Here is a 25,434-nt window from a genome sequence, read left to right as displayed (position 1 = left end):
CTTCAGAAAGTTTTTGTAAATAGTGCCGAATCAGTAAGTCTGTATATTACGAATGACGTACCACAGGGCTCTGTTTTAGGTCTGTTATTATTTATTGCGTATAATAACGATATGAGCGATGACCTCTTAAGTGCAATGAGACTCTTTGCTGATGATAGCTCAGTGACATATTCATCTAATGATACGAACGAAATAGAGCATCTATTCAATACTGATTTGCAAATGGTTGACGATTGGTCTAGGCAGTGGTTAATTGATTTTAATCCAACCAACGCTGATCTAGAAACGGTTTTCCCTGAAGAAAATTTCAAAAACGAATTCATCTCTTTTGTTGAGTTTTAAAAACATCTTGACGTAACTTTCAGTAGTTTAGGAAAGTGGGCTATACATATAGATAATATATTTATATTGTCTTCAAAACTGATAATTACCTTAATATCATTTAAATATAAATTTAGCCGAAACACGTTAGAGAGGATGATACGAGACCATGTTCTTATAATAAGTAACAGAAAAGAGTGAAAGGCAACACGCTTTGTAAAACGTCAACAAATACTTTATTTCCCTAGAATGCAAAGTGAAAATGAGAAAAATGAACTTACGGTATTACGAATTAAATCCCAAAATATTCAAAGAATTACAGACACGGGTCTTTATAATTTTACGTCCTCAATAAAATTCAGTAGAAGTCCAGAATAAATCCAAAAACTGAAGGTGATGACGTGTTTGTGGTATCTTATAGAGTGTTGATATGTCAACAGTCTTTTATTGAATCATGTAAATATAATTCAAGGCTTCAATTCACTATAAATTCCAGTGAATGTCTCTATCCAAGAATTTTATCAGAGGACTTCTGTATTCCAGAGAAAATGATCACTTGAATTCAATAATTTGAAGAAATAAAATTCAGCCCAACTGGACATAACATATAATACAACTTCAAAGTGCTCGATCTGAAAGTACGATTGAAAAAATCCTCTAAGTTCCAAGATTATATAGTTCTCTACTTGACTTCAGGTCACAATTATCATTTTCTAATAAAAGAAAATGTTACCTAATGAAAAAAAGACAACTTCTAGAATGATTCTAATGTTTACAAAATAAAAACATTAACCTGGATTATGTGAAATTCGCTTAGACCTAGACCTAGACCTAAATAAACATATTTTCTTCTATTAATAATAATAATACTGATTTTAATTCTATACACATATATAATAGTTTAGACATGTATTACTTGTTTACACACAATAACATAATAAAGTCAATTCGGGTCAAGTAGAAATGAACTCAGTTTTGGACAAAATCAAGTCCAACATAAAATGTTACATTACAATAGCACGTAATGAAATAAAAAGAAAATTAAAATACTATCTAACAAACAATTAAATTAAATATACTTAACACTGGATATATATTACATACAACCGCCTTTTATTAGATGGGATAGTTGCTCGGATGAAAACTATCTCAAATGAGAAAAACGACAACGAGAAGCAGGGATAATTGTTGTTGTTGTAGGGTTTAACGCCATTTTTGAGCACAATATAGACTATACATGGCGGCCAGTATAAATGGTGGAGGAAGAACCCGGGAAAACTCCAGAAAGAACCAGCGACCCACAAGAATATTTCTCAACTACCCACTTTGGCCGAGATCGAGACTCGAACCCAAGCATATAGAGGCGAGATGCCAGTGATCAGTAACGGTGAGCGCTTTAGACCACTCAGCCACTCGAAGCTCCGGGGGAGAACTGTAACTGCGCTTACTAGAAGTCTCTCGCGTCATAAGATTTATAACGAAACTGGTTGGTCTACCTTGGCTGATAGAAAAAAGTTCTATAAACTAAGTTACTTTCATATATATGATTCTATACAGAGTCTCTCCTTACCTTGCTGACATATTACCACAACCTGCATAACCTTAGAAATATGAATATCTTTAATCGTATTAATGCCTGGCTCGAAATAAACAAAAGCTCATTCATATACAATTATCATATTCATGATTAGGATCTTAGTTCCAGATTAATTAGAAAGTGAAAGTAACTATTCCATCTTCAGAAATGAAATACAATAAAGACAAAAAGGGCACAAGCGCAAACCCATTGTTTCGTTGGAAACAGGAAATTAATCCATTTTGCATACTAAAATTAGAAATAACTTTAATGATTTACGTAATAAGTTATATTCTAATCATTTGAGTGATAGCCAAATATGTGCCTGTGGTGATGACATAAAAAAATGCATACCCTCACATATTTATTTGCAAATACAATAATGAACAGCGTAGGAAATTGGTTCAGAACCTAAATCATCTCCATGTATCAGCGACTACAAACGATTTGCTATCCGGATCATCTTCCTTTACAGCGAATGTTAATAATAATTTATTTGACTTGTTGCAAATATATATGAAAGACACGAAACGCAGGACATAATTACGGAGCATTTGCAATTTGATTTCCCTACTCAATTAATTACACCTAATTTTAATTTTAATCAGCAGACATGATTTTCCTAATTCTTATTAGATGAATTCATTTTGGTTTATGTACTAATGTCTAGCTTCTACCACGATGATTTCTCATGAATTGATTAATGTATTCTCTCTCTCTCTCTCTCTCTCTCTCTCTCTCTCTCTCTCTCTCTCACACACACACACACACACACACACGCACACACACACACACACACACACACACACACACCCATCTTGCCTGAAACATGTGCCTCTTTTTATTATTGTATGATATATTTTACTACCGCTATCCATTTAAATTTCATATAAATAGCAAGGAAGGAAGGAAAGGGCTTATTGTCTGTTTAAGAACTTAAAGCCATTTGCATCCATGTATGTCAATACAATACGTGTAAACCAGTTCACATTCAATCTTTAAGCTCTCATCTATAGATGATTTTCTTTAGTACTCGCTTGTCTGACATCCTTTTGGTGTTGTCTGTCCAGCTGTGATTTCATCATCAGAGTGTGGATACATGGAATGCCTGCCCGTATGACCGCTCCGGAGGCCTAGTGGTTAGAGAGTCTGTCTCGGACACGGGAGGTCGTGGGTTCGATCCTCTGCTAAGACATGAACAAAATGGTACTAACAGCTTCCTCGCATGGCGCTCAGCATTAAGAGGGTAATGTTAGGACTGGTCTGCCTGGTGTCAGGATAATGTGACTGGGTGGGACATCATGATACAAGTCTATGGCGTGATGCCCCAGTGCTAGGCATCACTCTAAACTGCCACACTGCATACATCGTAACGATATGACTAAATGTTTTTAAAGTTACGTTAAAAATATAAATCACACACACACACACACACACACACACACACACACACACCCCTCTGCCCGTATGAGAACCTCAGTGTTTTGAATCTTGTCCAGCTATCTTATCTTCATCAGTTTCCTCGGGTTGCCCATGTGAAATTGGTACATTTTCTTGGAATGGCATCTGTGCACTGTTTGGGTTGAGAAAATAGACAATTCAGTTTTGTTAGGAGACTGATATCTTTATGCTCTAGCACTCGTGTACGTGATCTGTCGTAATCCATATGCTTTGGCAATTCTGGCGTTGGTTTCTTCATCGACGTTGACTGCGGGTAGTTGAGCTTGTACACGTCCTGGATGGTCTGTCCATTGACTGCGATGGTAGAAACTATGTAAGGCTTTCATGGTGCAGGTTTCTTGATACTGACTGTGAGACCAAAATGCACCATCTGCAGAGAAATGGTCGAAACTTTGTCACATGTCAGACTCAGATTCCATGAAAAGTAGGTCAGCAAATACGAGATAACGAATGATCACTGCCTGTAGTTTCATCTTTGCCTTTTGTCAAACAGATTGAAGAGCTTGTCATGATTCCATTACATAATATCGATCCCAGTGTCATAGATACGGAAGGCATTAGTAAGTATGGCAGAGAACATTACGCTGACGGGAGTTGTGGCGAAATTTTACCAGCTATTGGCAGCAGGAAGACGCTGCGATGGATGTCATATGATTGTCTGTTGCCTTTACGTTTGTATTGGATATTGGATGCATCCTTATAATCATGTGGCATAGTTGTTGATTTTGCATTGACTGAAAGAGTTCATTCTGTTTCTAAGCCATTTGCAAGCCTCTAGATATGTAGACGTCTGCTGGCATAGCATCTTCTCCTTTTGATTTGCCATTGGTCGGTGGGTCTACTGATTTGTCAGTTTCAATCAGAGTTGGAGGATCCGAAAGATATACCTTGATCTGGACTTTGTGCAGTCCATTAATTGCCTGACAGTGATCAGCGAGGATGTTGTTCAACTGATTTTCCATTCTTTATAGCTATTTATCTTTTTCAGTGAGCATTGTAGAGCCGTCAACACTCATTATTGGAGATATTCCAAATGACTGTGGTCCATATATTCTCTTCAAAGCGTCATTGAAGTTTTTCACTCATTGCTGTCTACACAGAACTGAATTTCATCTGCTTTATTGCTCAGCTATGGACCTAGCAAGTCTCTGATTTTGCAATGGACAATCCTCTTGATGCTTTTGAAGCTGATTTTATAGACGAAACACTGTTTTCTCAAGAGACAATTAGGAGCCAATGTTTCCATATGTTGGCATAATTCTCATCAAACGATGGGTTTTTGGTGAAATAAATTACACAGAGTCTCTGAAGGATATTATGATATCCTCAACATTTTCAAAGTTCGCATGAGTTGTTAATAGTTTTCTGCACGGTTCTCCAGTAAACGTTTGTTTCATGATCTCGTGTTTCAATTTGGAGAAACTGAGTATTTCATACACTATTCTGAATTGTGTTTGGCTAGGCTGAATCCTGTAAGACTATGAACCTATGGTCAGTCCAGCATTCTGCACCTTTCATCGCCTTCGTCACCCGCACGGGGCCGCGAGTGGCCGAGTGGTCTAAAGCGCTCTTCGTTACGGATCACTGCCATCTCACCTCTGTCTGCGGCGGTTCGAGTCTAAGATTCAGCCAATGTGGGCTTGTGAGAAAGCTTGCCAGTAGCTTCTCGTGGGTCGGTGGTTCTTTCCGGGGTTTTCCGGGTTCTTCCTCCACCATTAATACTGGCCGCCATGTATAGCCCATCGTGCTGAAAAATGGCGTTAAACCCCACAACAACAAAAAAGTCACCCGCACATCGTGCCTGCGTCATAGTTTGACGAAGACGAAGTCAGTTAGATGCCAGTGCTTGGAGAGCAGGTGCAACCAAAATGTGTGGTTGGTGTCTGCCAGTCAGAAGACAAGGATGTCGAATTGAGTGCATTTCCTCAGCAGGAGTAGTCCGTTGTTGTTGCATTTGCCAAAGTCATTTTTGCCAGTGATTTTCTAGCCACGGCTGGTGATCTGCGCCGACTCAAACATTGAAGTCATCAAGGTTGGTAAGCTTGTCCTTATCCGACACATCTGCTTTAAGAGACCCCCTGATTTTATATTTTAAAAAATATGTTCTTGATCTCATTTGGATTCGTCATGTTGTGTCTTTCCGGGGTTTCTTCTCCACCAGTTATACTGGCAGCCTTGTACTGACTACATATCGCTGAGAAAATGACGTTAACTTCCTCCCACCCACCTGTCCCTATAAACAATACAAAATACAATCACTTTCAATTCCTCTGAAAGAACATTCGAAATATATACCAAACCGCGGACACAATTATCACACATGTTAGATAACTTCTTGTTCGACCCATACGGAGATTCGAACCCGGGTCACATTTGCAATATCTCTGTATGAATTGCTAGCTAATATTTTACCATTTGAATGTGCATTATCAACTTATGGCATACATTGGTGTGAATTTCGTATAAATAGACTCAGCCATGGCGATAAGAACTAAATTTTCATTTTCGTTACCATACAAACTTTAATATCATCTAGCTGCAAAAATCATACACGTAAGCTTTGAGGAACATTGTATCTAATGGTGTTAGTTAGTCGAACATAATACAGTTGGGAATGTAACGCATAATTGTATCATTTATTTCAACGGCTTCGCCACTCATGATACTAGCTTGAAGATAAAATTATATGTCTACGGGACTAACGGACGGAAAATGTTTAGACACGTGGTATTAAAACTCAAATTATTAATTACAGTGTTATATTTATTCTGCGAGCGCAATGATTACTGTCAAACGTGCTAAAGATAGGTTCACTGCCATCGTGTCTTGATCACTGGTCGTTATAAAAAAGACAGAATCGAAAGAAAATAAAGCCTCCAGGCATCGAGAGTAATCAAGATATTCATGCATGCTACACAGTAATGACGGTGACGGCGATTCAAGACACGCGATGTCGAAGTAGTATGTGTAGCTAGATACGCCAATTAGGATTCCGAACCCCGAGAGTCGACCGGCTTTCTCGCAATGCTTGATTATTTATGACTCATTTGCTGAATTATTTCTAGCTAGCACGCATATCGGTTCTAGATTTGTGATCATGCACAATGTTTACCTGATATATTATTATTTCTCTTTTGCGTTAGATCTAGTATACCACTCCAGATAGAAGCAAATGGGTCACGCAAAGAGTACGATGGGACGTCGACAACACGCGTATTGTATTTACACTTTTCTTGGTCATTACTTTGGTGAGAAATAGGTGGGTGTACCACATTAATGACTTATGTAGGAATGGTGGTGAACAACAGCACCGACGCAAAGTTGCAGATTAGACATTGGCATGGTATATGCCGAAGATTGGCAATGATTCATTATCAATGTTGTTGACGGTTTGTTTCGTTAAAGTTGTTGTTGTTGTTGTTGTTGTTATTATTATTATTATGATGTTTTCCTAAATAAAACCCGTTTTATAGCTTTTGTGTGATACATTTGAAATTTGATTGTGTCAGTTAAAGCTATGAAACTCATTTACGTAAAGTATAAAGACCATAGATTAATAAATGATCTTTTAGATGTCTTCAAAATGATTTTCTCGAAAGATTCATATTACCATCATCATCATCATTGGCGACTCAGTCTCGAAAGACCATGCGAATAGCGCCCTTGGGGTATTGTCTGTCTCTGTTGGCATCGTCTGCTGTGGCTGTGCAGGCCTATACGTGAGTGACAGTCTCTATTGCAGTTGGTCCAGACATACTGGGAAGTATTACCAATTACATATTACCAATATCAACAAATACTTTAGCTTCTAATACTTTCTTAGTGAACAAAATAATTGGACAAAAATATCTCTGTTGTTAAACGTATGCTTTTGAATAACTCAGTCTTTGCTTACGTTTGTCAGGCATCACATATTGTCATACTCGCTCATAGCAATGTCGTTTTTACCCATTTGACAGAACGTGATTTATTCGTTTAAAACATTTCCTAAATTAAGCAGTGGGGAGTAATTTATGTTGAATTCTTGTATCCAATTAAGGCGTAATAAATTTTGTCCAGACAAAAATCATTAAGGAGCAGTTGCGTCTGCACCTGATCTGAAACGTATAATACAATCTGTCATGATAAGAACGATTTTTCATTAAACGACACGGCAAGGTTAATTTGACTGACCGCAATAAATGCTCGGTCGCCTTACTCGTTCTTGCTGATTTCTTTTCGCATAGAAAGATGTAAGCAAACCAACATGCACAAATAAATATGTCGTTGCTCTTTTCAAACTACTGCACGTAAAACGCTTTTGGTTATGACCCATGCAATCAAATGTAGACAAAACTAAATACACTAGCCGAAAATTGAGTGGGGTAGCCAATAATAAAACATTGGACATAATTTGATTAGCCAATTTAACAATGCAAACAAACAAGAAAACAATAACAGAATTCATTATATAAATTTTTTAGCAGTGAAACTACAGTCATCTCTATGTTTTACAAAATGTTTGACAAAATGGCCGCCAATGAACTGAGCTTATTAAATTAAAAATAAATGCGCATTTCGATGGCTAAGGATAATACGGTAAAATCTAAAAGTATATTTTGAGAAAAGCAAATGTAAAGAATATGAGACCATGAAGCCATTTAATTGCTTTTGTTTGAAACGTTTTATTTTCATATTTAGTGACGATTAGACAGCATTTTATTAAATTCTTTGATTACAGTGCAATTTTCATTCATTATGTATTATGTGTTACTGATCACTTTGTTAGTTCCGACTTGGTGATCATGTTGTGATGATTTCTCCCTCGCAATCCAAGACAGAATGACGATAGTAACATGGTAGATTCCACTGAACATCATTGGAGTACTCATGGTGCAAATTTAGATCGGACAGTAAATTTAAGGAAACACTATGAAAATAACACTTCAATGACTTCAAATGTCTGAATCTTCATAATCAAACCTATATTTTGTCTGACCAAACCAATCCTTGATGCAACCTTCTGTGTAGAGATAAACATGTGAGCCGCAGAACAGTGAATATTTCAGAGTCAAGTTTGTAAAAGAACTGAAATTTAATTAATAACTCATTGTATGTTTTTTCACTTACAAATAGGATATGCTCTCAAAATAATAATAGTACAATTTTCTTTTCATTATTATTTGATACTCCTCTGCTGTGATTGTAGAAACAAATCCTTCAAACTGTAATTATTTAGGCAGGCATATGGTACCTTTCAATACACACTGCCAGCTAATTTGGTTTTGATAACCACTTCTCTGCGCGAAGATTGTCTTTTATTTCACTTTCTCTGTTTTTAAATCCGCGCTGTTTCTTATTTGTGCTCATTACTGCCTTGAGTTTCCGTATCTATAAGTAGAGTCTCAAACTCAGCCCCTCGTATTAGTTTATCCTAGATTGCTACCGAGTACAATTTATTGTATTGAGACTGCTCTGAGTGGCCGCAGGCAATTTGGAATAGAATATGTCAATGCAGACGCATCGAAAATAATTTGTTCGCACCACAATAGACACCGGTTATCGATATAGCTCCACCAGTAATACCGATTGGTACACCTACAATTGTTGATGTAATCGTTATTCCATTCACATCAATACCGACATTTGCTGCTGCAGGACGACAGCAACTAACATCTATGACCAAAAACACGCGTTTGTATTTCACGATCAGCTCAGTTTTCTTGGTAGTTTCATTTCGCAGCTGTTGTTTTGCTACGATTACTTTTTTTTCACGTCGGCAAGACTGAAGTAAATCATAATTCTTCTATTAATAATAATATCGAGCACTTTAATTGTACTACAGACACACCTTGACGGCGCAATACGCACGCGTACTTCTAGCCAATCATTCTTTTCTACTGGCACAAGTGTCATACAGTTATTAGAAGAAGAAAAAACTTTGTATCGGAAATACTTAAATCTCCGACTAACATAGTCCGATAAATCAGCCCAACAAATCGGTGTTGATACTAATGGACGATATGTGGGTATGACGTTTCGTGTTCATTAAACTGTGTAATTTCTCTGCATGCAAATCTTTCCGGAACAAACATGCTTAGACTTTAGACACATACCTTTAATTGGTAACAGCCACATCTAGCGCGAAATTCAAAATGTGAACAGCACAATTGGTTGTTCTATTCCACGTGAATGTACAAGTCACCAAACATAGGATTTGCTATGGAAATATAACGTACATGGAATCAAAAAACGCTACAAAACAATACTCGCATGGACTTAGTTCAACAACATGCATCATTTGATTGATATCAGGCGCATATGTGTCAGCGGATGAAAGTCTTTGTCATAAGTGAACACATTATCAGCGATACTTGGGGTAAATGTTTTAAATTTGTTCAGTGTGACTATGGTTACCTCCACAGAAATTCAATATCACCAAAGTTGAGTTCACACCGGAGTTCCTGGTAGTTTTGGGGCAAATCTTGGTTATGACATACCTGATATAATGCTGACAAAATGTGTCACGTTTATAACTGACCTTGGCGGTACCCAGTTTTGTGTTGCTTTGTAAGTGGAACGGCTAATACGGTGAGCGAAGTACCGGAACTTATGAACATCTTTCGAGAGTCCTATCCGATCTTCCATTGGTATACGTCTCCAGCGCTTCGAGCATCTTTCCAGTGCCTCTGTGAGTATCGTCACTGATGGTGTTGCTGTGTTTGTGGTTTTAGATCCATCGTTTTTACGACTAAATGGCACAACCAGATGCTCACTAAGAACAATATATGCTTTAGCCCAAAGTTTTATAACACTGCTACTATTCGATGAATCATATTTGTCAATAGTTGTCGATCGTCATTGCCTGGTGTGTATGTTGGTGAAATATTTGTCACGTGATTTTCCAACTTGCCACTAAGTTTTCGAAATTTAAATTCGGGTACTTGTGACTGGGTCTTTTGTTGTTGCTCGAACATAATTATCCGCTTCAGTAGCAATACCAGATGCAAACCAAAGACGCCGGGTTTGTTCATATTCGCCTAATACTGCAGGAATGTTTCTTGCAAAATAAACTAAAATATACTATCCACATACTTGAAGAAAACAATTATCATATACTATTCACAAACCACAAAATATACTATCCACAAGGAAAGAGAAAGACAAACCACACACTACTATCACACAAACGTACTCTAATCTGTACAAACACAATATCTACCATCCACACATACGTACGATCACGCATACAAACAGACACACACATACAATCACACTATTAAAGGAGTGAGTGTTTATAGTCACATTAATCCACATTCACACAAATTGGCAACTTGAATAGTATCTCTTCTAGAGTACTGGGATAAACCTGAAAAGGGCTGTTGTAGTGAACTCCAGATGCACCTAGTTAATGGTGACACTTTCCAGGCCAAGCACCAGAGACACATCAACGGCACCAATCGTTGTTCCAATTGATTTCAGTAGTTGGAAGCGCAAAAAGGGGATGAGTGTCCTCATCATCCCAGTTTTCACTTTGTGGAATAGCAAAGGCTTCCCTCCTTCTAACTATGCCACACCCGTGGATGATGAGGTTATGGTGCTGGTAGAGGCTGCGGGACTGGTAGTGGCCGTGACTGTGGTGCTGGTACTTGCCGTGGAGGTGTCTTCACCTCAGGCTTGACCTCACATAGTCAGATGAATGATGTCGTTTTTGATTTAATATGTAAAGCGCAAACGTGAAGGAAAACACCCCTGTTACCACAAAACCCATATTATCACAAAAACATGGAACGAGCAGACCTAAAAGAAACACTCGCTTACTTTTGTAATTACAAACACTAACTAGAAGCAAAAACACAACTATAAATTGACAACCTACCGAAACAAAGAAATGAAGTACTTATATACACTTCTATATTTTTAACTTGCTGACATACAATTGGCAAATGAAATAATATCTCTTTTCTAGAGTATTGCTATAGACCTTAAAAAGGCTGATTTTTTCTTGACGGGGAGTTATTGCAGTATTTTATTGTCTAAGATTGCGTCCCAGTCTAGCGGCAGGCCTTCCCACAGGATAGAGCATGCTCCTTCGGAAAGAAAAGGAGAACTCTTCCGTGTCTACACGGCAGTCGACAAATCCTCTGTCTGGTTATTGTTGTTGCTACTGCTGTTCTATCTGTTCTCTCTGCTTCTGAAGTCTGTTCTACTCCGTCCACTCTTCTTGCTCCTTCTTGATTTCCTCTCTGAAGAACTCTTTTATCAGGTCTTCGGTCAATTTCAACATTTTGACATTCTCTATCTATTCAGGCTTCGGTACCAGGCTTTGCATGAGACTATATAAATACACGTAAGCTTCGTTCAGCTTGACTAGTCTTGAACACATCGTCTTAGGATGATCAGTCAAGAATTGATGGTCAGACTGGAGATTGCCTCGCTTTATAATGTTCAAGCGCGGACGCGATAGAAAATATTCCTACGATCTTTTTGTTGTTGTCGGAACGCTATGATTGTTGATTTTAGGGAGAGGGATAGAGAGAAGTAAAAGAATATTTACAATGAAAAAAATTGAAAACAAACGACAAACAAATTTTTTTAAAAACATATTTATATTCAAATAACTAACAACCAACGATTAACCATAAAGTATTTTTTCTAAACAAACAAACAAACAAACATGTTTTAAATAACAATCTATATTTGGCAAGGTTGACAACGTTGTAGTTAAGCTAGACTTCCACTGATAGAAGTCATTGGGTCATTGATGTACACTACGTTTCCTAAATAAAGAGAAAAGATAGCCATCTTGGTCACAAAGCCAACGATCTATTTTGTCATCGTTTCTCGAAAAGTGACGATCAAAGCAAGTCATACATGTTCTAAAGAATATCCAAGACTAAGTTGAGGAAGAAAATAAACAGAATATTTCGCACACACCATGGAATCTGTGCCTTGTAATTTCACATTATTGAATCGTGTCGTTTGGGCATTTCTTCTCATAATCTCGATGATTTCGTCTTCCCAAGGTGGCAATCCAAACAAATCCAAATACACCACACAACCATCACGGGGAAAGTAGACGGCTATCCAGTGGGCTCCTGGAATTTGACTGTCGTCCGTGTTGATGACAAAAGCTTGATGGTTTTGAGGTTTGCGATGGGAAGTTCATCTTCATCTCCACAAGACAGGATTCCAATAAGCAGTGCACGAACTGTGGTTCAAAAGGTAATGAAGTTCTCAGGTATCCATTTCCTGTGTTGTATTGGTTTCTTCTTTTTCTTGTTTTATGTTTCACAGGTAATGATAAGTCATAAATTCTATCCGTACGTTTTTCTTGAAAATCTCTGACAAGTAACCGTTTCTTTGCGTCGTCACCGCACTTCGAGCACTGATAGCTTCAATGTGATCGATATCTAGAGTCCTCATTGGAGGAGAGGAATGATCTTTATTCCACTGACGCAACACTGACTCTTCTGAGATGAGACTCCAATCTTCGTCCAGATACTCATCCAATTTTTCTTCTCGACTCAGCATCAAACATATCGTATTGAATTTGACTGGGATGATCGTTTTGACATCCATAACAATCTTTTTTTATTAATTCCGTAAACTTTTTCTGCCAGTACTTGGCAAGACAGGAGACTAAATGTTGTTCTCGTTCTGGTCATTTGGACGTCATCACTATATCCTCTTCGTCTTTGTCTTGGGGTTCTATTTCCACGAAATCTTCCCATCTCATTTCCATAGATTCTCCACCATTCAAAGAGGGATTACAGTCTTCCATAGTTTCTAATAGTCTAGAATGACTTCTCTCAAATTGTTGATTTCTACAGCATTGCCGAATTCGACGTTCACCGTGTGGGTTAGAGGTGTTTTAAACTGAAGTTCCACACGGATCTGACCGGCCTGTGTAGCGTGGAAATGTCGCTGCCTTGGTCTGGAGTGAATTCAAAGGCCCACAAAACGTAACCTTCGGCATTGTCCTCGTACGTAATCCCGTGACTGGTGTTGGTTCCTAACTGTCCCGTGGCTTCTTACAGGCAGAAACACGAACCCAAGTAATTCTTGTTGTCACCAAACTTACGTTCGAAAGGCGTGGTACACAAGGTCTTGCCATCGCGACTGACTTCAATCTTTGATACGTCGTAGTTGAAGCCAGTATTGCTCACGATACCAATGATTAAACGTTTAGTGTAACTGCCCTTGAAACAGATGCTCTTCAATCATGGAGTGATGTCCTCTGGAAATAGTGAGAGTTTTCACATCCACTCATCGAATCTAATACTTATAGCGGTAGTTCTGCTAAAAGTGTGACTGATGTAGTTTCCCAGGTTAGGCAACACTTCCACGCGTCGCACGTAGAGTTTGGTTCCTCGATTTTTGTTTTGTAACCGTCATCAGTTGCATCCATCAAATGGAAAGCGACACTGCTGAGATCCTGTTTTAGACGGAAATCCACGCCGATCACCAAATACTTTTATTGTAACCGCAAGTCTAAATGCTAACAATCCATCAGTTCTAAACTCTTCCCATATTTTATTTTGGTTGTTCATTCTACGAATCCCATATTGTTTGCAATTTTGCTGGCTGAATAGACTTCGGTAGCAATAAATTGGCCTGTTATGTCAGGTTTCCATACCACGCAAGCATCCAGATGAGTGTTCTTGGCTTCTTTTCCGTACGTCAAGAGATTTTCTAGGCAGGCTCTGTGAGGGTAAGTATCTATGCTGATACTGACCTGTTTGCTATTCAAGTACAAAACCACTGAGCTGAACATGCATGAAGTTGTTGACGCGAGATACTGCTTCAGTGTCTATAGCGCCTCATCCTTACCTTCAACTTTGACTTTCAGGTACAAGTAACTGCTATTCAGATCAATGTAATCTTCGGGCTATCTTTTGATTTCATACTCGATGGGGATTGTTCCTGAGTCCTTGACAGAGGACACGGGATGAAATTCTACCCATTGGGATTCTCGCATCGTCATCTTGGTGAGTAGCATGGCAAACAGATCTAGTTCCGACTTGGAACAGGCGCAAGACTCTCAAAGCATCATCTTTTGTCTCTATGATTTGATAATCAAAAACGTCTAAGTCTCGAATGGTTTTTCTTTTCTTAGTCTTTCTAGCTTTATGGGCGTGAAGTCCTCTGAAGGGGTGTTTTCGTCGTCTCTTTCTGCCTTGCCTTTGCTGTGCCGTCAGAGAAGCAGGAATACCTTACTCAGCAGTGTCCAGGGCATTTATAGGAGTAATTCGTCGGCCCAAACTGTCTTTGCCTGTTTGAAGCAAGATATTTTTGCCTGCTCTCAAGAAAGCATATTCGGGGTTTTGTTTGTCGATGATCACATTTTGGATAAACTCTTTGCATTGCGTCAACGCGGCATCTTTCAAAGCGTGCAATCCTTGTGTTACGATCGGTTTCAACACGGAGGCCACCAAACGAAAGGCCGATTTCAACTTATTTCCTAAACCATGTCCTCGCTGTCGAGCGACATCTCGGTACCCAGAATATATGACTGACAAGTCGTTAGACAATCGTTTTAAAAAATAAAATGGAGTTTCAACATGACATTCTCTTTGATGAATGAAATATTTTGTCCCAGATCTTTTTTTTTTATAGTGATGATGACAGTGAATCCGATTTACTGTCGGTCAAATAATAAGGATGAACAAATTCCCGGTGAACATGATAGGTATTTCCACCATCCTCGTCAGCGTTTGTGCCAGAATCCAATATAAAAGGAATGACACGCAGTAACGGTAAGGAGGTGTGTCCCACTACTTTGTAGTCCTCTACACACATATCAAATTGAGCCTTTGGTTCGGTTCTACAGGGAATCGAAAAAACTGCACAAAATCCAAGTTGTTGACAATGACTGGCATGCCTTTCCCATTGGTCATCTTGAGGTCTCCACCCAAAATGCCAAATAATTCAAGACAAAATGTAATGCCCAACATTTTGTCATCTGAAAATTTAATCAATGGTGGCAGTTTTGTTCTCTTTGGTCATGGCTGTGCTAATCATGGTATTGAATCTGGGAGCTTTCGCGTTCACCAGATGTTGACCGCTAAAATAATAACCTGCAGAAATTAAAAACATATAGATGTACCGTGGAAGATTGGGGGACACTTTTCGTCTCTTAGATGCATCTACAGACTCGTTTTTATTCTTGCACGTCATCGTCCAGAACTTCGACCTCAAATGTACTTTGAATTTTAGTGATGTTTTGAATTTGTGTAGGATTAAAGATTTGTAGCAAAGCCACTTCCCACATGAGCTTCGTGATATAATTGGATGGCCTGGGATAATTCGGCCGTGCCACAGCATAAAGTGTTGTTGGGAAACACCTCCATGGAACTGTCACTGGATAACGTTAAAATTGGTTGTTCTCGTTCATAACTCCAGAGTTTTTATGTCCGAAGGGTCTCACGAAGTGAGAGGAGTGTCTACAAGAGAATTGTTGTATCTGAGTGGTGACTGCTTGGAAAGTGACTGACGTTGGACGCAAGGCTCCTGTTGTTCCCGTTCGAGGAGTATTTCAGGGAAGGATTGGGAAGAAGGTAACCGATGAAACTACTCAGTAAAATGGTCCACAATTGTTTTTCTCCTTGTTGCAAACTCAAATTGGCAATGGCAACACCGATGACACAATACAAAGCAAAGATTTGGCAGAAAAAGACGATCTGAATTTTATGCACACGTTATCCACAATACATTCACAAAGGTTGCATTTGTAGATCTTGCAGAAAGGTACTGGGTGAAGGTGTGATCACTGCGATGGTAGAGGTATCTGATTGTGTGTTGAAAGGCTTTGTTGTTGTTGTTGTTGTTGTTGTTGTAGGGTTTAACGCCATTTTTCAGCACAAGATAGGCTATACATGGCGGCCAGTATAATTGGCGGAGGAAGAACCCTGGAAAACCCCGGAAAGAACCACCGACCCTCGAGAAGCTACTGGCAGGCTTTCTCACGTACCCACTTTAGCCGAGCATGAGACTCGAACTTACGCAGACAGAGGTGAGATGGCAGTGATCCGTAACGGTGAGCGCTTTAGACCACTCGGCCACTCGGGGCCCCGTGTTGAAAGGCATGAAGGTCACCTCTTTCTAAAGATGATGACTTGCGTAGCGTCTATCCAAGAATCAAAACTGGTAGGAAATCCTTTCCGACGCACTTTGATTTCCTTGACTCGGAGTTTTCCCACCTTTCGTGTTATTCGTTCGAGAATGCTTTCGATGTCGTACACTTCGTCTTCTTTTGTGGTCACGCGTTGTAACTCGGGCAAGTAAAACATTCTTTTAACACTTCCCCGTTCATGTCTTCCAATTTATAGACGGCAGTATAACAACCACGCACTTGTCCATTTGGGTAAGTAACCTTTGTCGAAACTGTGTTTGGTTATGCCAATGCGCACCCAGCCTCCTGCTCCCAACACTTCACTTTTCTTGGGAAGTGTCATCGTCGGGGACGTACCAAACAGTCGATCAAAAACGGTCACTTCGTTTTCGGGAGTCACTTCTTGGGGAAATAATTGTTGTACGCTTGAACCAAGTGCGGTAGAGGTCAACGTACTTGAGAGTCTGTTGATGCGTAAATATTTCCACATGTATTCTTTCAAAGTGCATTGAAAACCTTAAACGATGCCGGCTTTGGTTTCGGGATTCACGGTGGTGAAAAAATGAATGTCATGTTTCTTCAATTCTTTTTGGAAAGCTTGGTTCAGAAATTCGTTGTCTTTGTCGGTTTCCCATCGAAGAGGGTGACGACCACTTTGTTACAACACCAGCTGGAGGGCTCGCACGCACTAACTCACAGCTCCATTTGGAAGTCAATGGCACCACCCGGGCAAATTTGGAAAAGACGTCGATGACACAAAACAAATATTTGTAGCCACGATTGTAGGTGGCCAAATGAGAGACATCAGCTAAATCGGCTTGCCATTGATCAATGTTGCCATCCACTAGGGTCCGACTGCTTGAAAATTTCGTCGAATGGATTTGTGTAAAGTGTAGGTAGCTTGTTCTTGTAACCATCATTGCACTTGAGATAAACATGGTCTTACAATCGATCAGAGTTGGCAGAGCTGTTTTGTCTAAAGCATTCTGATGAAAGAGTTGCAGTCGTTACAATAGTTTACCAAGCCTCGAAACCCCAACTTTCCAAGTCACATACATCTGTCTAGTAAGGGTGTAAATAACATACCGCACAATGATCGCGGTTCACATCTTCAGCACCTAAACGTTGACGAATCTTTTTTTCCATCGAGGCTGAGACGCATCGAAATGAAAACGCAAAGCTTATAACAGAATGAGTCTTTCGTTCGCATTTAAAGGGACCACTTTCATGTTTTATTTGGTGCTAGGTACTGTTTGTAAAGAGTCAACAAGAAATCGGCTGGTAAACGAAATCCCAGAAAGGAAGTCATTAAGACAAACACCACGCGTCGACCCCAATTTAATGGACACAGTTATCGTAATAAGTGATGGTAATCATCCGCTCTCTGAATAGTGTCTTTGATTTCCTTCCACGGAATCTGTTATATCACCACTGAAAAGATTCTGGCATGGTAGTTCGTTTTTATACCGATTTTGTTCGGAGGTAATAAATGTACTTTCTACACAGAGATGATCGTACTCCACTAGCGAATCCAATTGTTTAGCCTCTAGTTCATACACCACAATTCGCAAACAAGTTTCCTCTACAGACAAAACTTGATAGCGTAAAGGATTTTGGGAATCCTCTAACTCTTCCTCTGAAACTCGTTGCAGTTTGGCCACCTTGTACGTAAGAAGATGAATAGCCACCAAAGTCTTCTGGTTCTCGTCAAATTGAACAATATCTGACCACTGGAACGCTTTCAAATGAATCAGTCTTCTAAGATCATTCGGGTACCAGTAGTTCCAAAATTGTGACGTAACGGATGCAATTTTTCTTTGCGTTTCACTTGTACTTTGACCAATTCCTGGTAAAAGCGTTCTCTCAACTCTAGAGCAAACGAAGAATGTTATCTCGTAAAGTATACATCATCATGTCAGTCAGTATTTATACCCACGTTGGGGTCACTTCTAATTGTCCTTATTTTATTTAAAGTAATCTTCTAGAGCGAAAGTAATGGACATAGTTATTTCTGACCACTGCCATTTAGTTTAAAAGTCAAGAATGGTAATAAAATCTTCCGATGTAAAAAGCGAAATAATCAAACGACCACAGACTTGATCCAGATAATTTTGACTATTTTGTATGACTTTTGTCAATTTCCTGTTATGAATTTCTCGACACAAACGTTCCTCAGTCACCATTTGAGATTTTGCTCTGGCAAGTCCCTGCCAAACGTCATTGAAGAGCTTCTCTTGCAATTCGTTTGGTAGTTCTTGAATATTATTTTTAAATTGGGTTTAAATACTTGTCAATGTGTTGCCCAATGTTTGACTCCTAGCCGAGCTGGTTTCTTAAATGACATGGCATGACACTTCAATGATTAGGGTCCCACTAAATGTATGTAGTTACAATTTGGTGACCATCGAGCATGTTCCAGGTAAGCCGAATCTTTCTGCTCCCACTAGTGAAGTGACAACACAACGGAAGCACTTGACTTTATCCCCTTCGCCCAAGTAGAAAAATTCGGCTCAGGCTAATCCTTCGTGGGTAGGTCCTCCCAGATGTTTAGGCCATTTGAAGGTTTGAAAACGACTTTCAAAGTTGCAGTAGTCAGGCAAACGCACAGGGAACGAATATTCGTCTTTCACAGGCTCATTTCGATGAGGGTACGGTGAAATCCGCATGAGTTTAATTAGGGTTCGATGACATCCGTAGAGTGGTAGCTGCGTGTTTTCACGTGGAGGATGACATTGACAATGAAAACCTGTAAAGTGATAAGGTGTTCTGTACCAAGTGGCATTGCTTTCGCATCAGTCAGGTTTGATACGCACAATATCACTTTCCATTGTAATTGTAGGGTAATAGAAATAATCATAGCAAAGTTCCCATGATGTGGAACTGAATCTCCTAGGACAGTGTACAGCATCGCTCTCATCGCAAGGCACAGCATCGCACTCCACTTGAGAATCACTGAACTTGAATGATGTCTGTTCAAAAGTATTTATCTTTCTCGCTTGGTCTTCGTAGTTACAATGAACTATTGGTCTTGGACGTTGTCCCTTTTTATATGCTGACCAATATCGACGTGACTGTACGGTAAAGTGAAGTGATTGGGAAGCCGCAGTCGCTTCTGGTACACAATTTAAAAAAACGTTTCTAAAGGCTAACTGACAATTATGTGTGCTGGTAAATGTACAATATTGTGCGGCTCGTAGTTGGTCACTTTAAAGTTTCCATCCTGTCCAAATAGAAGACTTCTTTCAGTACGCCAAAGTGTACCACTCGACTGATGTGATAACTAGTCAATCCATTCACTTTACACTCGGTGTGCACTTCTCCTTCTTTGTTCCGGTATTCGTAGCCGTAATTTTTGGGACCGCCACTAGCAAAACTTATAATCTTGTCGTCGGGATGCTCGTCCGTCCAGGCTATTAAACGGTCTCCTTTTTTAGGGAACAGTGACCCAGACGATCGATGTAGATACAACTGTCCGTGTCAAAGTACAAGACGCGATCTCCTAACAGTTGTAAAACGTCGTACAATTTTAAGCGAGCATGGGCTGTCAGGTAAGCTGCAATGATGGCATTTCCAAATTCGTAGGCTTCTTAATTGACCAAGATCAAATCATCACGAACGACGTCCACGTGTTTCTTAAATTTGGTGTCGTAGTAGTCAGCCTCAGGCAAATACGGTAGAACGGTGTGTTGATTGGCTTCGGTATTCAAATGTGCGTCAAATAGCCTTTGGCCAATTCTGACATTCCAAACGTTTTAGGCAGTCTCTCATTGAATCTATAAACCGCACTTATCCTACTTGCATTGGCTCCGTTCAAAGTCACTTTCGGACTTTCAGAACTTTGTTCCGTATAGTATCTGAGAAGAAATTGCCCATGGTATCCCGAGAAATTGTGAGCCATCATTGTGGCATGGCGATGACAATCTCCTTAATGCTCGATGTCCTCTTGGCTCCACGTCTCGTCGATGGGGTCTGACATCCATTTGGCGTAATCGGCTAGCGCGCTCGGTCCCCGAAATATTTTTTACGTCATCCACGAATCTTGCTGCAGTGAGGCAAATGACTAAAGAGATCCTCTTTGAGGCACTTCTCGGATGCTTGATGAGCCACACACAAATAAGAAATGTGAATGCCTGTCTATTGCATGCATTCAAAATCGAAAAGATGAAATTGCCTTTCTTCTGGTCATCGTCTTCCTCTTGATGCTTCGAATGTTTTTTTTTTTTTTTTGTTTTGTTTTTTTAATGTAGTATTCGTGTTTCAAGGCTACGATTTGGTGACAAATTTGACATCGTTTCTTTCCTGACCATAGTGTGCCTTGGCAATGTTAGTACGTATGCCTTGTCCACCAGTAGGTCACAATCTCAGGAGTTGGCAAGCACTTTTCGTCTGACCAACCTTGCGTCTTTGGATGTTGTTGGTAAGAAGCAGAGCTGACAAAAGTTCGCTGACAAGCTGGGTAATGCACCCGTTCCGGTCCTTCGTCCTGGCAGGGTTGAGAGGTCAAACATCCCTCACATATCGATCCCAAATGTTCGTGTTGTTATAACCATAGTCACATTTCTCACAGTAATAACTATATCCGAGGAATGCGGTGATACTGGTAATGGCATGGAAATGTTCATCGTGTGTTTTCCGTCTTTGAAATCTTTGCCTCGAAACAACTAAGGTTCGAGTACTTCTTGAAGGTGCACTTTCAATGTGTAGCAAGGAGAAAAGTCGTATTGCAATTTTTGCACTTCAGAAATGTCACATGGTGTGTCTTTGGATAGCCACGCTTGTTGTAACAATAGTTCTGCTATACGTCGTCGTTTGGCTCGGTTCGAGTTTTGAAAAGAGTTTTCCATGCTCTTTTCCATTCTGCCGTGACGTTCTTTAGGTATACGTTCATCCCACCACAATAGCACAGGCTAAACACATCTGATCTTGATGATTGTAATTTGGACAAGGCTTGTTTCGTCCTCCACCAATGACACCTTTTTACGCCCTGTCCCTTGTGGAAGAGACACGTGAGTCATGAATAGTGTCGCTTTTCTGTCGGGGATGTGAAACTTGTCGTTGGATTGTTGCACGTGTTGAATCTTGTCTGTGACTTTGGAAGGTGTCAGTTCTTCAGGGTTGCTTATCTCGATCCAAACGGGGAACTTCAGACTATCGTAATGAATGGAAATTCTCAAGTGATCGTTTTCTTTGTCTTCACATTGCATTCTCAGTGTGGTTAACAAAGAATCCCACATCTCAGTGATGAACCCCTCAGCTTTCTCCAACGGTACGTCGGACGTGAATTCTTTGAATTTCACGGTGTACGTGTCAGCCGTGGTTCTAAATTATTTTATGGGAGCACTTTTCCGGCTCATGAATGAATGTGGTAGTACTTTTGAGGAGCTAATGGTGGACCTTAAATGGGTGTAAACTTCTGCGTCTGAATTCTAGCTCACTCACGTCGTCTTCAAAATCACTGGAATGAATTTGAGCCAAGACTTCTTCTACTGTGATGCCCCAGTGCTAGACATCACTATAAACTGCCATATTGCAGACATCGTAGCAATATCACTGAAAAATTGTTAAAAATGCTAATCACATCATACTCTTCTACTGTGCGAGGCGATAAATCACGTTTCTGCCACTTACCTTCTTCTCCTTTCTCCACAAAATGATGTGATCGTTTCATCTTGACTGCAAAAAGTGAAATGACTACACTTTAAACGCCATGGGTCCCTATATCAATGTCAAACAAGTATCTTCCCTATATAAAGGGTCAGTGTCTTCCCTCCCTGTACTTATTTCGCTTTCAAACCAACCAGAACGATGGAAGAGCCCACACAGGTCGAACTTCTGATCAGAGTTTTGCGACGTGTCATACGAAAGCTTTCTTCCGACAAGCCGACGGACTAGTCTACGAAAGTTTTCTTCAGACAAGCCGACGGACTAGTCTCCCTCCATTGGAAGTAAAAGTCAAGATACTTGCTATATCTGGAAGAAGAAAGGACGTTGTGCATCAGAGTGTCCAGACCGTCAAAAAAGCAAGACAGATGTCAGAGAGACAAAAGTACAGATACTTATTATAAGTCAAGAGAACGGACATTCTTCAGAATGCTCTATAAAAAAAATTTAAAAAACCAGGAGCAAGGGGAAGAGAGGGGTTTGGAAAAGAAAGAAGAGGTATCAACCCCAAAGAAAGAATCCAGATACATTTATATAGAGAAAAAAGAGTAAAAAGAAAGACGAGGAGAAAGTGAGGAAGAAGAGGAGGAAATACTTGTACACACACTCTGAAACAGTATCTCTATCTTCGATAAGTCCAGTAGGGTATTCATAACTTTCTCCCATTTGTTCAAACAAATTAAGGACACCGATTGTCGCTGTTTCATCTTCTCCTCCGCATCAGGTGGTTAAATAATTAATAGCTAGGTGATAGCGAACGTCACATGCCATTACTTTATGGTAATTCGAAATTTTAAATTTGATTTTTTAAGGAAATAATGGTGGGTTATTTTTGGTATAAACAACAAATGTTGCATTTTTTCAATTAGCATGCTCTTGAATATTCTCCTTACTGACCTCATCAAAAGCATCACTCGCTTCATACACAGTGAGCTAGTTATTTTCTTTGTGGGTGTACTCTCTCATGCACGACATTCTGCAGGTTCTTTTAGTTTAATTTGCCTCAAAAATATGCCCCAATTTATTTCGTTTTATGTCTAAACTCACTCCTGAGTTAACCAATTTATCAATCTGTTCTGAGTAATTTTCGGATAATACATCCAACATATTATGGGCTTCTTTGATAAACCTGCATGATACATTCAAACGATACAACAATATCAGTTTATTCTTCGCATTTTCGATATACCAGGTTTATGCCACTGTTTAAAACGTCCCAAAAAAATTATGTATACTTTAGCAGTCAGTGGAATGGCTACTGCTTGACCTCTGTTTATAATCCCACAAGCATTACTTCAGTAAAAAAAATGTTCAAAACTCAATAGGCCATTTTATGCAGACTTCGGCGAACTTCGTAATTTGCTCGGAATTTTTATCACGTGGCGGGTGGTCAGCTGACCGTAATAGCCACTCGATAGCTGGTGGGCAAAATATGGCAGACGCTGCAGCATCAACTTCTCCAACTACTTCAACATCCTTTATATAGGTGAAAAATGCCTTTTCAACAACGAAGCGATTCGGCCGCAGATATTGACGAAATTTAATATTGGAACCACCCTGTCTTATTTTCTAGAAACCAGTACAGATTTCAAAGCCATACGAGAGAGTAGCTTTGAGCTGTTTACATTTGGACATTTACATGGAAGGAAGGAAACGGTATTAAAGTAAAGAAATTTAATCCTGACAATCAGATAACAAGTTGTTCAAACTGTTTCTACGCATCCGAAACGTCACTAAAATAAAATGCTTTTCGTATGAGTTTATCCCATTTGTTTTTGAAAGTCTGTGGATAATTTGCATGTAAATTACAGTCATTTAATTAGCTACACTTGCTGGATTTGGAAAAAGCCGACTATCGGCGTCACGTGTATTCGATCCCTAAAACGTTCACGGACAAGTACAAAATTATTCCTCAAGTCGCAATACTAATACATGTAAAACATTTTATGTGCAGTTTGTATAGTTAATTGGATTTAACTATATTTTTTATAATGGATATGTCTAGGAAATTAGACAATAAGCTTGGTTTAAGTTTTAAGAAGTCCAATCCCAACACAATAAGTAATGCAATATTACAGCCATCTTCTTTTTCCTCAGCAGCAATGAAATATGGATTAGATATGGATCTGACAGTTATCAATCGGTATGTTGCTGAGAAAGTTAAAGAGGATTCAAACATGTCTATTAAAAAGTTGGGTTTAATAAGGATTATGGGTTCATTGCAGCATCGTCTGATGGTGAAGTTGAAGAAAATAACTCTCTTGTCGGTATTGTAGAATGTAAAGTAGCAGTAAAATGGCGCCACAACACTGTTAGTGGCAGTCATAAAGAACCTTGGTACCCATTAAAGTCAATGAAAATAAACCAACATGGAACTTCAGTCAAGTTTTTGCGTTAAAACCTAATTATGCTTGGTATCACCAAATTCAGTTGCAACGTTGAAAAGTAATGTGATTTGGCCTTGCTTAATCCAGAGCCTGGAAGTTTTCATTTCCGAGATTCGAATTTAATCAAGAAAGGGTAGACAATTTCATGCCAACACTTCAGACCTTTCCTGATGAATTTATGGCTGCCAAAATTTTACAAAAGTAAAAGAAAAACGAATTGATATATATCTGCAGCTTTTATGAAAATTCTGGCTAGTCACTTTTTATGACTCTTTTTTTATTATTATGTCTGTAATAGGTTGACCACTGCGTCGGGGAACCATCCCAAGGTCACCTTACAATCAAACATGTGTTGCCTTTTTGCCTTTTCTAAAATATATTTATACACAAACTTGAATGAACTTTATTTTTGTAAGCTCATTATTGTATCCTCCTCCTTATCAAAATTACTATGTACTAAACGATTTTTTAGAGCATCTTTCCATGATTTTTGGGATTTTGGATATAAAGGAGAAGTGTTTCAATAAATCATCACATCTCGGTTTTTATATCGTTTCAAAAGGCATCAGATTACCGTGATCGTCTTCTAAATCATTTAGAATTTCCTCCAATAAATCTACCCTTCGCAAATCCTTTTGAGTATCACTGATAATTGATGGAAGAACCATTTTGATCATAGCTGCAATGACTCCTGAAGCAATCTTGTAGTCAGTACTTAAAAGTGACAAAGGTCCCTAGTTGTTAAAGAATCTTCTGTCATTTTCTTCCTTTAGTAAATATGTGATGACTCCTTGGGTCTTAAAATCTCTTGTGATGAATCTCGCTCATTCAGTTGTTTTACCAATCGAATGTATTTTATCTGAAACGTGCATACTAATACATGTATACTTACAATAAAATATATATCTACTGGAGCACGAATAAAATGATTCATG

The sequence above is a fragment of the Sinohyriopsis cumingii genome, chromosome 3 (assembly GCF_028554795.1).
Source record: "Sinohyriopsis cumingii isolate HCF-2022 chromosome 3, ASM2855479v2, whole genome shotgun sequence".
Classification (NCBI taxonomy): Eukaryota; Metazoa; Mollusca; class Bivalvia; order Unionida; family Unionidae; genus Sinohyriopsis; species Sinohyriopsis cumingii.
This window is presented reverse-complemented; position numbering follows the sequence as displayed.